Raw genomic sequence first — 13807 nt, 5'->3', positions numbered from 1 at the left:
AATGAACAGACACAGCTATAGATTTGGCAGACATTAGGTGGTAGTTTAAAATCTTCCAGGCCCAGGCAACTGTATGTGCAAGTTCTAGCAACATTCAAGGAACCAGTAACTCCAATCTTATACAAACTTCCAGAGAACAGAAAAAGGGAATACCTCAACTCACTTTACAAGGCTAGCATAATCACGATACTAAACCAGACCAAGACACCACAGGAAAACTAATACCAAATCTTATGTATTTAAGATTTAAAAATCCTAAAGAAAATATTAGCAATCAAACCCAGCAGTAAGAAAGAACATGACCCCGTTGAGTTTATCCCAGCAATACAAACTTAGTTAATGCTACAAAGTTATATCAGAAAATCCCTTAAAATAGCCCACCACATTAACAAGTTCAAGGACAGAAAACACATGTTCTCCCTCACGCCTGTAATCCTAAGCACTTTGGGAGGCTGAGGCGGGAGAATTGCTTGAGGCCAGGAGTTTGAGACCAGCATGGGTAACAAAGTAAGAAGCTCTCTCTACAAAAAAACCAAAAACCTATCTCCATAAAGGAAGAAAAGGGGTTTGATAAAATTCAACATCCACTTATGACCGAAAAAAATGCACACTAGAAGTACACCCACACAAAACCTAAAGTAAACATAATACTTTATGGTGAAACATTGAAAGCACGAGCCTTCTCAAGTAAAGATCTTGGGCCCCACCCCAGAACTACTGAATCAGAAACTCCAGGCATGACGCCAGGAATCTGTAGTTTTGTAAAAACCCCTCAGGTGATTATGATACGGCTTGGTGCTCTGAGTGGGAGCCACAGAGCAACACTGTTGGCATCACCTGGGAGCTTGATGGAAATGAGAAGAAAAAGCTCTCCGGGCCCATCCTGGAACCACTGAGTCAGAATCTGTGTTTCAACTCGAAGTCCAGGTGATTCATAAGGCAACGAAGTTGGAGAAGTGCTCCTAGTACTGCTGCACACTGGGACCACTTTTTAAAATACAGATGTCAGAGTCTCAGCCCAGATCAATTAAGTTCGAATATCTGTGGGCAATGCCCAGGGAAGCAAGTATTTAAAACTCCCCAAGTGATTCTAATGAGCAGCAGGAAAGGCAGTCCCCTGATCCGTGGTATTCCCTCTATAAGGAAACTTCTGTTTAGGGACTCTGCACCCTCTCTGAAAAGTCAGAGAAGAAAGAGGCATTCTTCGAGTTCTTTGAAGTTCCCCTCAAGAAAGAAGGTTGCATTTCATACATATACCAATGGTGCCTTTTTAATATGGCTTACAAAACTGAAAACTGAAACTGAGAAAAAACCCTGTAGTCATGAGAGCTGCAGGAAGTTGCAGCAGAGGCTGGAAACCCAGAAGTCAGACTTACCTGGGTTCAAATCCTGATATTGCTGCTTCCTAAATGCTTCAGCTTAGACCTAACCCCTCTGAAACTCAGTGGGGATCTTACCTCAAAGCGCTGCTGTGAGGATTCATATGAGACATGATGTAAAAGCACTGGGCTAAGGACTTGGCAAAGATTACACCTAATGTTAAGGTTAAGTTATGACCGAGGCGGCTATTTAAGCATTGACAGTGAATCTGATGAAATCCTCAGCAAATCAAGACCAAATGTATCTCTCCACAGCTGTAGCTCCTGAACACTTGAAATGTGGCTAATCTAAACTGAGATGGGCTAAAATGTTAAAATATACACCTGATTGACAATTTAGTACCAAAAAAGGAGAAACATGTCATTATTACGTCGATGACATGTTGAAATATTTTGCACATGCTGTGTTAAATATATTAAAATTGATTTCACCTGTTTCTTTACTTGTTCAAAGTGGCTACTAGAAAATTTTAAATTACACATTCTCTATTGGCTAGTGCTATCTTAAAGGACTGGGAAGCCAGGATATGAGCTGGTACTATTAGACTATTTCCGAACTTTAATTTACTGCCAAATCACCTGGGGGTCTCACTAAAATTCACATTCAGCTTGAGGAGTCAGTGTCGGGTCTCAGTGGGTGAGGATGGGGCTTGAAATTCTGCCTGTCTTACCAGCTCCCAGGGAGCAAGGGCAATCTCCATCAATAAGAAAAACCTGTTTCATGCCACAGGCGTAATGGGAATCTCCGGGGAGATTATTAGAGTTGATATAGTGAATGAAAGACATGTCCAGCAGGGAGTTAGACTCAGCTTCAACTCTGAAAAAATCAGTTCTCTCTCCAAGCAAGGAATTCAAAGAGGTGGGTGCCAGCGCCAACGGTCAGTCCTCCCTTTGTGAGGGCAACAGGGACCTGTGCTTTCTCTCCCAGATCCAGAACCACTGACATGGGCAAGGAACACCTCAGAACCAGGAAACTCAAAATGGAATACTGGCTGGGGTTTCTCATATCCTGCTAGTCACATAACCTGTGTTAACCGCAGCGCCCTCCTGGGGTCTCACTGAAACCAAGTGCAAACTTTCCTTCTTACTGTTATCCACAAACAGTACTGACACGCAGGTATATTTCATGTCATGGCCAAGTGTCACTACTGCGCAGGCAGGTACATTTCTTATTTCAGTAAAACAGCTTGGGCCAATTCCAGGCCTGCTGGAATCCAGCATAGTACCTATTCTCCTAAATCCCCACCTAAGTCATCTCAGGGCCATGAAGCAATTTAGAAGTCATATAAGGGAATTTAAAGCACCACCACCTGATGCTACGAATCGCCCTTACAACCCACCTCTGCCTCTACAGCTCCCAAGAAGGGGAAAAGATAACTGATGTAGCAATCCATTACATTCCAAGCAAGAGGCTCCGGGAAATAAACAATGCTTCCTTCTCACAAAAAAAGTTCAAGGACATGCTATCAAAATATAACAATTATCACATGCTAAAGAAAGGGCATCGCTGTGTGCTGTCAGGGTTTGGAGGCAAGGGGATAAGAGCTGAATGAGTTACAAACAACTTTTATTTTTACTTTCAATTATTCCCCCTTCAACTTCCCACCCCAAACATACTAGCAAGCAAAGCAAAAACTAATCTGTACTCAAACTTCTCATGCCAAGAGTTCAAAAATCAAGAAGCTGAGAAGAAAAGAGTGGCAAGACAATGACTGATTCACAGAACTTTCTCATGTGCTATTTGACCACGGCAAGAAAGGTTAAGCATGAGCTCCATTTCATCTGGCAGACAGGGAGCATGATCTCTAGACATGCAACAGAATTGGTTAAAATGATCATGTGTGAACAGTTCTAAGCTGGCCTCCTTTGTCTAGTTCAAGTTAAATAATGTTTACTAAATGTCTACTCTGTGTATAGGACCATCTTAGGTTTCAGACAATCAGAAAAATATCTCCAACCTCAGCCCTTTTTATTACAAGCATAGAAAATGAAAAACATACTGAACTATGTAGGAGTTACCTATTAAAGACAGTCAAGGAACAGCAATACTAAACTAATACAAGTACATGAAATTGCAAAGTGCAACTTATAGAGACATTTCAAGATACTGAGAAACAACTTTAACGAGAAAGGGCCACTCAGGCGCCCGCCCTGTTCCAGCAAGGATGATGGTACAGACCTGGAGAGCTATCAGTGATCTCTTCCCCAGAGCCTGGATCGCTTTTTATTGTAACCCCAGAAGCACAAGCATCCAGTCTAGTAAGGACTGAGGAGCTGCGGTCGGGTCTTGACTGGAAAAGAGAAAGTCTTCCATTCTGAGACTCTTGTGAGAGAGGCAGGCAACATTCCCTGAGGCTGAGCTTGCTTTGCTGTTGCCCTGTGATTGTTGGTTATACACTACTACCATTTTAGGAATACACAAAATGAAAACTTGTTACGGTATACCAGTGACATCAGGCCCATATGAAAGAGGCAATATAAATACCTGCATATTTTAATGATGACAAAAGAGGGAGATTGAGGCAGAGAGGCCACACCTACAGCCACAGGGAAGATACTCCAAGAACAGGAAGGACAACTGCCCTCTTATACCAGTTCTCCAAATAGCAACTGCTTATACAACACATTCATGCAATAATAATAATGCTGCACACTTTACAAAGGTCTCTGATGCATATTTGATTCTCTGAAGAACTCTAGAAACTTGGCAGGACAGGTTTTACTAGCTCTATCTTACAGATGGAAGAGCCACCAGCAGCAAGGTTAAATGACTTGTCCAGTGACACAGAGTTAAGGAAGAGAACTGGGACCTGAACTCAGCTTCTGTAATTCAAATAGAGAAAGCTTTCTATCACCTCACACAAACAAAAGGCTCATTTACCATAGTTCCTCTGGTAGAAATAGAAAGCACTAGTAGTACCCAATGCCAATTATCTAAAGAGATGCCTCCACATTCTTAAAAAGAAAAAGATGAGATTGTCGTGGTACTCACTGTGGAAAAATACACTGCAAAGATTTCCAGTGCAAAACCTTCCCCCAACTACAGGATGACAACTGAACCTAACTCAGTAACTCCTGCTGGGTCTCCAGGTACACTCTCACTTTCAAGGCAGACAAACTAGAAGAACACCTCTCTTGCTCTATTACTGTTTGTAGCAACAAAATGTGGCCTCAAGAAATTTCTAAATCCAAATGGTAAAGGGAATATAGCACTGCAAGAACTGAGGACACTGCTGCCAGGGTCGCCTGGAACCAAAAGCTCGTGCCAACATGGAAATGCAGAGAAATGTCGAGAAAAGCAAGCTACTCGATTCCAAAAGTTTATTAAGACATAGCTAGGATAATGTTTTTTCTTAAAAACAGAAGAGTTCCATATCGTTCAAGTCAATAACAGCTTTTCTTGAGTGTCTACTAGATGCAAGACACTTTTCTAAGCACTTAACATAAATTATTCACTCAGTCATTCCAGCAACCCTTTGAGAAAGGTACTATTATTATTTTCATTTGACAGATAAGGAAACTAAGGCAGGGAGGTAAGTAACTTGCCTAAAGTCACACAGATAAAATTAGGGCCGGGATTCAAATTGGGTCAGGCTGCCCAATCCAGAGTCAAAATCTTATAAGCAAGTGACAGTCCCTGTCCCCCCCCCCCCCCCCCCCGCCATCTGCCAAAAAGGAAATAAAGAACTAGAAAACTAGAAAATAATGAAAGCAGAACTTCAAAGAGGTCGAAAACAGGAAAGGAAAATTACTAAAGAATAATGAAAACAATCTATTATTCTGTTATAAAATCGAATAAACTTTAGAAATAATGAGAAACTCCAGACTTTGAAATCCTCTGGTTACCCCTTTAAAATGTCACCTATTAATTGTTGAAGAGTCTCCACTTTTCTCTTTATTTTGGAGCCCTCAATAAGAGCAAGAACCATGTGTTTTCAGTGGTTCCTAAGTAACTACATTTTGTTAATCTGCCTCTCATTTTGGAACAAAAAATATTAAAGTATTTTTTGTAACTTTAATTATTTTTCAGACCTGTAAAAGATTAAAAATTTGCTTTGAAGGCATTGAACATACAGAATATGAGAGAACTTAGAAGGTATTAAACCGATGAACTTTTACAGTTAACTCTCATTAATGCCATTTTATTAGTGAGCACCCTTGTTCCTAAGAAGTTGAGTGCTTCTTTTCTCTTGAGTTATTTCAAAATGAACTAGTTTCTTTACAAACCACACAACACAAGGACTGATGATTATTTCTGATAAGAGGTTCACAGTACAAACCATTACACAGGAAGAGAAACCCTTGTGCAAGGTGGCCTGAGAGTCCAGCAGACACTGGCATGAAATAAGCATCCAATACTGACCTCAGCAGCGCTTTCTGTAGCTACAGTGAGCTATCTAACTATGAAAACTGCAAAAGATTTGAAAAATACCTCTCTAGGTATTTGAAATCACTTACTGTTTGTATGGAAGAGGGGGGGAAATATGAGTAAAAATGAGGCTGGGATGAGCTTACCATCTAAAAGACACTCATTGGAGAAATGATGACTCCAAAAAATCTCTTTGATTCAGAGATTTACTTTTGGATTTATTTCCTCTAATGGAGCAGCAGCTGGCAATCTAAAACTAGAAATTCAAAGTAATGCCCAAGTCATTCTCAATCACGCCAGCCTGTTTTACTGTCATTGTAAGGTTTCAGAGCTCTATTTTTTCTCATAGCGCTCATCTCTGCCAGAAAATATATCATTGTTTATTTTTTTTATTGTGTGCCTCCCCACATATAAACTCTATAAGGCAGGGACCTCAGCAGTGGGGCTCTTTGCTGTCTTCCCAGTGCCCACCGTTGGCACTCTTGTGTTTGATGAATGAATGAAACCATCGACAACTTAATAAATGTAGTTAGAACTTTAAGTTAAAGAGACCAATCATTTACTAACCACACTAGAATCTACAAGACCCCGTGAATGTTATCCACCCTCAAGCACCCTGGGAGGCTACTATACACTGGTGCTGCAGGCAGCACCACTGGTTCAAATCTCCCCCATGGTGTGGAATCTCTTAAAAGTAGATTTGATTTTGTGAAACAGCCAAAAGCCATTCAGAATCAAATCTGGTGAATACATGACTGTGCCCAACAGATATGTTGGATGAAAGCAAACGTGTCTGCAAAGTAACAGGCCCGATTGTCTTATTTGGCTGGTAAACCGATTTTGAAGGAAATTCAAAATGGTCTGTAGTCTAGCAAAATTGCTGGCTCAGTCTCAAGACTCTAAGTTGGTTATTTCACAAGGAATAAAACTGAGCTGTGGTAAAAAGAATCCAGACTAGACAGACACCAAGACACCCCCAGAGAGCTGGCTTGTGATATTAGCTTTGCCATTAAGTTGCCCTGAAGCCTGGGACATATTAGTTACCCTCTCTGGGCCTCAGTTCCCCCACCCAGGGAACAAATGAACAAGTAAACTTTAGGGTGCCAGTCAATTCTAAAATGCTGTAATTTTATTCTTGGGAAGATCTGGTGTATCTGTTTCAAAACCAGTCGCAAACCACTTCGCCTCAAACGATGCGTGCGTATAAAGCTCTAATATAATTTTTGCAGCAGATCCACTTCTTACTTGCTTGGGCAAATACTAAAATTAGTTTTCACTTCCTGAGCGCAGCAAAAGACAGTTAAGGGAGGCAACCCGGCCAAAGGCGCTTGCTCGTGCCCGTGCATACTTCCGACTGCGTATCAGGGAACTAACCGTTCCCTCTAAGATCTTCCCTTAACTGTTGCAAAAGCAGATAAACCTCTCGTGTATGACACAGAAACACTGGCCAAGAGCGACCATCGAGGCTTTGCGGCCAGTGTCGGGCTGCGGCCGCTCCGCAGGGCCCACTGGGGATGCGGCGGACGCCCGCTCCGCGCGGAGGGCCAAAGCGAGGACCAGCGGCGGAGCGTCGCCGGGGAGGCAGGGCGGACGCCCGGCCCACTCACCGCCCCGGGACGGGGAAGCAAAGTCCGGGCAGTGGCTGAGACGTCCGCCCCCAGCTCCACCGCCAACCAACCCCTACCCCCGTCCCGACCTTCGCCCGCTGCCGGCCGGCCGGCCACCTTGGGAGGGGAGAACGGGGGAAAGCCGGAGGTACCTGCCTGCTGCTCCCTGGCCTCAGCCCTGCCCCGCGGGGACAGCGACGGCGCTTGGGCGAAACCCCCACCCAACCCTGCCGGTGCGGCGAGGCCCCGCGCTACCCGCTGGCCCAAGGAGTCCCAACTTCCTCCTCCCGATCCCCTCACCACGGGTCCCCGCAGTGCCCGGCTCCGAGCCAGGCCAGCCGTGAGCGCGCACCCACCTCGGGCTCCGGGCGCCACCGCCGTTGCCAGGCTGCTCGGCTCCCGGGCCCTGCTCCGCCCCCTCTGGGGTCCGCCCCCCACGGCCTGCCCGCCCCCGGCCACCGCCCGCTGCCCTCCTCCCCGTGCCGGTTGGCGAGACTGCATCACGTGACGGGGCAGGGGGCAGGAAGAGTGTGCCGGGTCGACCCGGGGAGCAGCTCCGAGGGGCGGGGCTCTTCGCCCGCGAGGCTGCTGGGAAGCCCACTTTGAAGGGTGCGACGCATGGAGGCAGCTGGGAATTGTAGTTCGCAATATGGTGCTGGGGATGGGCGGGGCCAAGATGCCAGGGGCCATCCCTGTAAGGGAAGTTGGACTGGGCGCCGGGCGGAGGCGGCTGGGAAGCGTAGTCCCGGGACCCTTGTCTGATCTCCCTCTTTTTCTTCAGTAAAGGGGAAATCCAGAGAGAAAAGTTCTCTACATAAGACTTTAGCGGATGCCACTAAATTGAGCTATTATTGGGTACACAGGGTTGGCTGCGTAAAGTTGAGGTAGTATAAGGGAAAAAGAAATTTCACTGACTCTGATCAGTGACTCTGGAGCAGGATCTGCAATTCACAAACTCAACTAACAGCTGGGGTGTCCCTCAGCTGTGCCAGCACCTTTCCAAGAACGCAATTGAGACTTAGTGAACGGAAACATTTCAGTCCAAAATTCCTTCTACTTTTTGAGGTTTGGGTCAGACAACTATTGATACAGTAAAAAGAAAGGGACAGGAAAAAGAGAAGGAAGGCAAACGTCAAGAAGATAATTCATTGTGTAATCAAATAAAACAATCTGGGCCGGGCGCGGCCTGTAATCCGTGGGATTACACGTCTGTAATCCCAGCACTTTGGGAGGCTGAGGCAGACGGATCATCTGAGGTCAGGAGTTCGAGACCAGCCTGGACAACATGGTGAAACCTCATCTCTACTAAAAATACAAAAATTAGCCAGGCGTGGTGGCAGGTATCTGTAATTCCAGCTGCTCGGGAATCTGAGGCAAGAGCTTCGCTTGAACCCGGGAGGGAGAGTTTGCTGTGAGCTGAGATGGCACCACTGCACTCCAGCCTGTGTGACAAAGCGAGACTCCGTCTCAAAAAAAAAAAAAAAAAGAAAAAGAAAAGAAAAGACAATCTGGCACATAGAAAAATGAGCATAATATTCTTTGTACTGCATAATACTTATACGTGAGCAGTTCGAGTAAATAGGATGACTTTATCATGGCCTGTTTTTTTCTCTTGTATGTGTTAGTTCTCCAGCATCTAAAAACAGCATTTTACCTGATACCAGTGTATATGTATACATGTGTTTTCCATAGTCACACACATATACATATATTCATATATCATTATTTATATATACATATATATGCTGTATTGAAGAGTCTAGACTTCTTAGATGAGTAACAAAGCCATCCAGAATCCAACCCAGCCCACTCTTTAGCCACTTCTCCCAGTGTGCCTCTTTTTGCTCTTCACCCCAAGCTCCCAGGGAACTTGATGCACCAGGTTTTTTCTTTCCTCCAGCCCTTTGCACTTGGTCCTCTCTCCTGGATTTGCCAAACTCCTGGAAAGACAGCAGAATAGCAGCTGCTCCTGGGCCCCCGCACAATTAGAAGTCTCCCCCACCCAGCCCTTCTTGTTGTACTGATGTCATCATTTGCTTACACATCTACTCTGCCAACTACCCTCCCCAGACTATGAACTCCTTTGAATCTCATTCACTTTTGTGCTGGATTTCAAAGCATGCTCAGTAAATTTGCATGCTAGAGAGGCTCCCTGGTGGGCTGCTGAATAACTCCGGATTCCTAGTATCTGTTAATTTTAGGGCAGAGGGATAGAGGAAAATGGGGATGGGTGGAGGGAGGGCAGCAGCTGCCTGGGATACCTTGCATATAATAGGCCTGGTTAAGTGTCCCAAGATGAGGCCAAAGCTTTTTGCTGGAGCTGGGAGGAGCTGGGGGTTGGGAGGTGGGGAAGGTGCAGAGCAGGGCTGGTTTCATCCTAAGAAGCTAATTCCTGAAGAAGATTTCTCCAGGGTCCAGCCCCAGCCCAGCCCCACCTCTAGAAAGATGCAATTCAACCAGAAAGGGCCAGTAGAGAAGACTAGCCTTTGGCCTGTGAAATGGAGAGAGTTACCCCTGCCATGCCTGTCTCACGGTGTAGGTGCAGAGATCAAATGACACAACAGATGAGGAAGCACTTTGAAAACTGTAAAGGTGGTACACTATGGGCTGGGCACAGTGGCTCAGGCCTGTAATCCCAGCACTTTGGGAGGCCGAGGCGGGCGGATCACTTGAGGTCAGGAGTTCGAAACCAGCCTGGCCAACATGGTGAAACCCCGTCTCTACTAAAAATACAAAAAAATTAGCCAGGCGTGGTGGTGGGCACTTGTAATCCCAGCTACTCGGGAGCCTGAGACAGGAGAATTACTTGAACCCGGGTGGTGAAGGTTGCAGTGAGCTGAGATTGCACCACTACACTCCAGCCTGGATGACAGAGTGAGATTCCATCTCAAAAAAAAAAAAAAGGTTATACACTATGGCGGGGTTACCACCTTGCCCTTGGTGACATCGCTGTATTCTTGACTGAGTCTGCCCTCTTCCAGGCTGGGGCTGCACTCACATTTCTGTGTGTGTGTGTGTGTGTGTGTGTGTGTGTGTGTGTGTGTGGAGGAATCTTCAGGCTTCCCTGCATTTTGCACACATACACACACCCCACATGCAGGAGGCCTGTGAGAAGATGGCTGGCCTCCTTTTCCAGGGCTCCAGGACAGTGAAGAGGAGAGGGCAATAGATGTGACCTGAGGCTGCTTCTTCCACAACCCTTCTGAGTAGCACATTCTACACCTATTCCCGCCCCTTTCCCCCAAAGTCCTTCCGCTTTTGCTAAGGCACAGGCTGGAGGGCTAGAGGCACCTCCTACCCTCAGAGGCTTCATCCTGTTCTCTGCAGTTGGGGGAGGTGGGCTACGGAGCACCAGGAGTAGCCTGCACTCCAGATCTGAGTGGCTTCATCACTTACCTCCACCTCTGGCCTCTCACCTCTTAGATAAGAAGCAGGCCTGAGTGAGGAAATGGCCTGTTTCCTGCTACTTCTCCCTTGGCCTCTATGCTCTCGTCTCCCCAGGCCCCACTCCTGCCTCAACTTAATCCTACCAGGTTCGGTGTATTAGGCCTGAGGCAGGGGAAGGTGGAGGAAAGGGAGGGGCATTCTTACTGAGGAAAGAGAAGGCTGAAGAAAAAGAAAATTAGGAATGAAAAATTTTAAATGTAGCTGTGGGGTACCATGGTCTAGCAGAAAGCACTTGGAACTAGGAAACCTGATTCAGGTACCAGAAATTCTATAGGCAAGCTGTTGGCCTTGGGAAAGTCACTTCACCTCTCTGATCAATAACTGCTTCCTCTGAAGAAGAGGGGTTGAATGCCACCTCCCAGGGTCATTGTGTCCCCTTGAGGATAGATGTAAATGCGATGTATACAGTGTCAAGGCAGCAGAATTCCCAAGTTGCCAGGATGGTCACTGGGGAGAGAGATGGGAGAGGGTAGGGGGTAAACCCCTGGGCACTGACACAAAGGTCCCAGGGTTTCAATCCTAGCTCTTCCATTTGTTGGGTGTGTGATTTTGCACAATTACATCTCTCCAAACCTCGACTTCCTCATCCGTGAAATGGGTTTTTTTCATTATCTCCTTCATAAGCTTGTTGTGAAGCACATGAATGCCTAGGTCTAACTTCTGATTCTAGGAGAACTGCAAAGCAGCTCTGCCTACCTCCTCCTCCCCAGCCCCAGCCTGTGTTTAAAAAGCAGCCTCAGCAGGATAGTGCAGCCACTTTGGAAAATGGTTTGGCAGTGAATTATAAAGGTAAATGTACATATGGCCGAGCAATACTATTCCTAGATATTTATCCAAGAGATATGGAAACATATGTTCACAAAAAGACTTGTATTCAAATATTCACAGCAGCCTTTCAAAAATAATAGTCAAAAGCTGGGCATAGCTGTAATCCCAACACTTTGGGAGGCTGAGGTGGGCAGGTCACGAGGTCAAGAGATCGAGACCATCCTGACCAACATGGTGAAACCCTGTCTCTACTAAAAATACAAAAATTAACCAGCCTTGGTGGCGTGCGCCTATAATCCCAGCTAATCCCAGCTACTCGGGAAGCTGAGGCAGGAGAATCGCTTGAACCCGGGAGGCAGAGGTTGCAGTGAGCCAAGATCATGCCACTGCACTCCAGCCTGGCGACAGAGCGAGACTCCTGTCAAAATAATAATAATAATAATAATAATAATAAAAATGTAAGCGTCACAAATCCCCATTGACTAAACCCATAGCTAAGCCAATGGTGATATATCCACCTAATGGAATATTACTCAGCAATAAAAAGGAAGAACTATTGATATATGCTACAACTTGAATGAATCTCAAAAAAATATCATACTAAATGAAATAAACTGTACACAAAATATTATACACTGCATGATTCCATTTATATTATATTTTGGAAAGGGCAAAACAATAATGATAGAAAGCAGATTCACAGTTGACTGGGGCCAGCAGTCAACCTAGAGGTGGGCGGGGGATTGACTCCAAAGAGGCAAGAGGAAAGTTTTGGGGGTGATTGATGGAAATGTTCTATATCTTGATTGTGACATGATCATGAAAACATATACAATTGCCCCAAATAATTATACTATAAACATGAGATGAGTGAATTTCATTGCAGATAAATTATACTTCAATAAAGCTGAGTTTGTTTTTTTGTTTGTTTGGTTTTTCTTTTTGTTTTGTTTTTTCCTGAAGTGCTGGGATTACAGGCTTGAGCCATCGTGCCCAGCCCAATAAAGCTGAGATTTAATCCCAGCACTTTGTGAAACCAAGCCGGGCAGATCATGAGGTCAGGAGTTCAAGACCAGCCTGACCAACATGGTGAAACCCCGTCTCTACTAAAAATACAAAAATTAGCCGAGTGTGGTGGCATGCACCTGTAATCCCAGTTACTCAGGAGGCTGAGTCAGGAGACTTGCTTGAACCTGGAAGGCAGAGGTTGCAGTGAGCTAAGAGTTGCTCCACTGCACTCCAGCCTGGGTGACAAAGCAAGACTCTGTCTAAAAAAAAAAAAAAAAAAAAAAAAAAAAAAGCTGATATTTAAGCATGGGAAGAAGACAAGAAGATATAGCCTCAGTTAAGATTCCTAACGCTGCCCAGAATTGTCTATCTCCTTTTTGTTGGTTGGTTGATTTGGTGGTTGGTTGTTTTCTAAGAGGCTTGGGGCCTTCAAGGGGAGAGAGTGGTGATGCTTGCCCTGAAAATAACAAGGATGTGCTACCCAGTCTGTTCACCATCACAATCAAGATACAGAACATTTCTATCACTCCTGAAGCAGGAGAAGACAGAGCCCAGACCCATGGGGGCAGGACAGAGAGAGCTTACCTGGATGCGGGAGGCCTGGGATCTACGACCCAGACAGAGAGAGCATTACCCTTGTGGGCCCCAGGGATCAGAAGCTTCCCCTAGCTTCTCTCTGGGAGCTGCCACTGATCTGCAGGCACATGTGCAGTGGGGCTCCAGGAGACCTTAAGAGCCAACCTGTACTCTGCTCCTGGGCAGATGAGACTGCTATTGCTTCTCACTGGTATTTTGCTTCCACTTTCTCACAGAACTCAATGTTAAGTTGGAACCTCTTTGAGGAGGCCCCGCTGGTCAGCAGGTTCTATTTTGCCAGGTGCTAGATGGAAGTTTGAGCCAAGTAATGGGACATGAAAACACATACAGAGAGAAACCCAGGTTCTTTGTCTCAGGGCTTCTTGGACACAGAGGCCAGCACAAAGGGCTTATGGTCATGACATCACAATGTTTCCAAGTGCCAGTCCTGTTTGTTTCCTTCATCGCTAGGCACATACAGGGTATTCACCAAGGACTTTGAGTTCTAGTCCACAGGCAACACCATGACAAAATTGCCCCAGGCCCCAGTCAGATCACAAATAAAACTAAACCCAACTCACAAGATCCTCTCCTTCTACCCCTAATTACAAGGACTTAAATAAAATAAAAATAAAAGAAACCTCAGTTCTTAC

At 45.4% G+C, this 13807-nt stretch overlaps 1 protein-coding gene across 3 annotated transcripts in view; it reads right to left on the bottom strand.

The window, feature by feature from the left end:
- Window positions 1-13529, bottom strand: part of MTM1 (myotubularin 1) — a 112363-nt gene extending 98834 nt beyond the window's left edge. Inside the window, exon 1 of one of the 3 annotated variants that reach the window (XM_025373201.1) lies at window positions 13164-13529. The gene's annotated coding sequence lies outside the window, so the exon portion shown is untranslated. Of the gene's footprint in view, window positions 1-7711; window positions 7772-13163 lie in introns of those variants that run through there. The other 2 variants (XM_025373202.1, XM_025373203.1) reach the window with 2 other exon arrangements.
- Between the last annotated feature and the right edge of the window lie 278 nt (window positions 13530-13807).

Source organism: Theropithecus gelada, chromosome X (assembly GCF_003255815.1).
Source record: "Theropithecus gelada isolate Dixy chromosome X, Tgel_1.0, whole genome shotgun sequence".
In the NCBI taxonomy this organism is placed as follows: Eukaryota; Metazoa; Chordata; class Mammalia; order Primates; family Cercopithecidae; genus Theropithecus; species Theropithecus gelada.
This window is presented reverse-complemented; position numbering and strand designations above follow the sequence as displayed.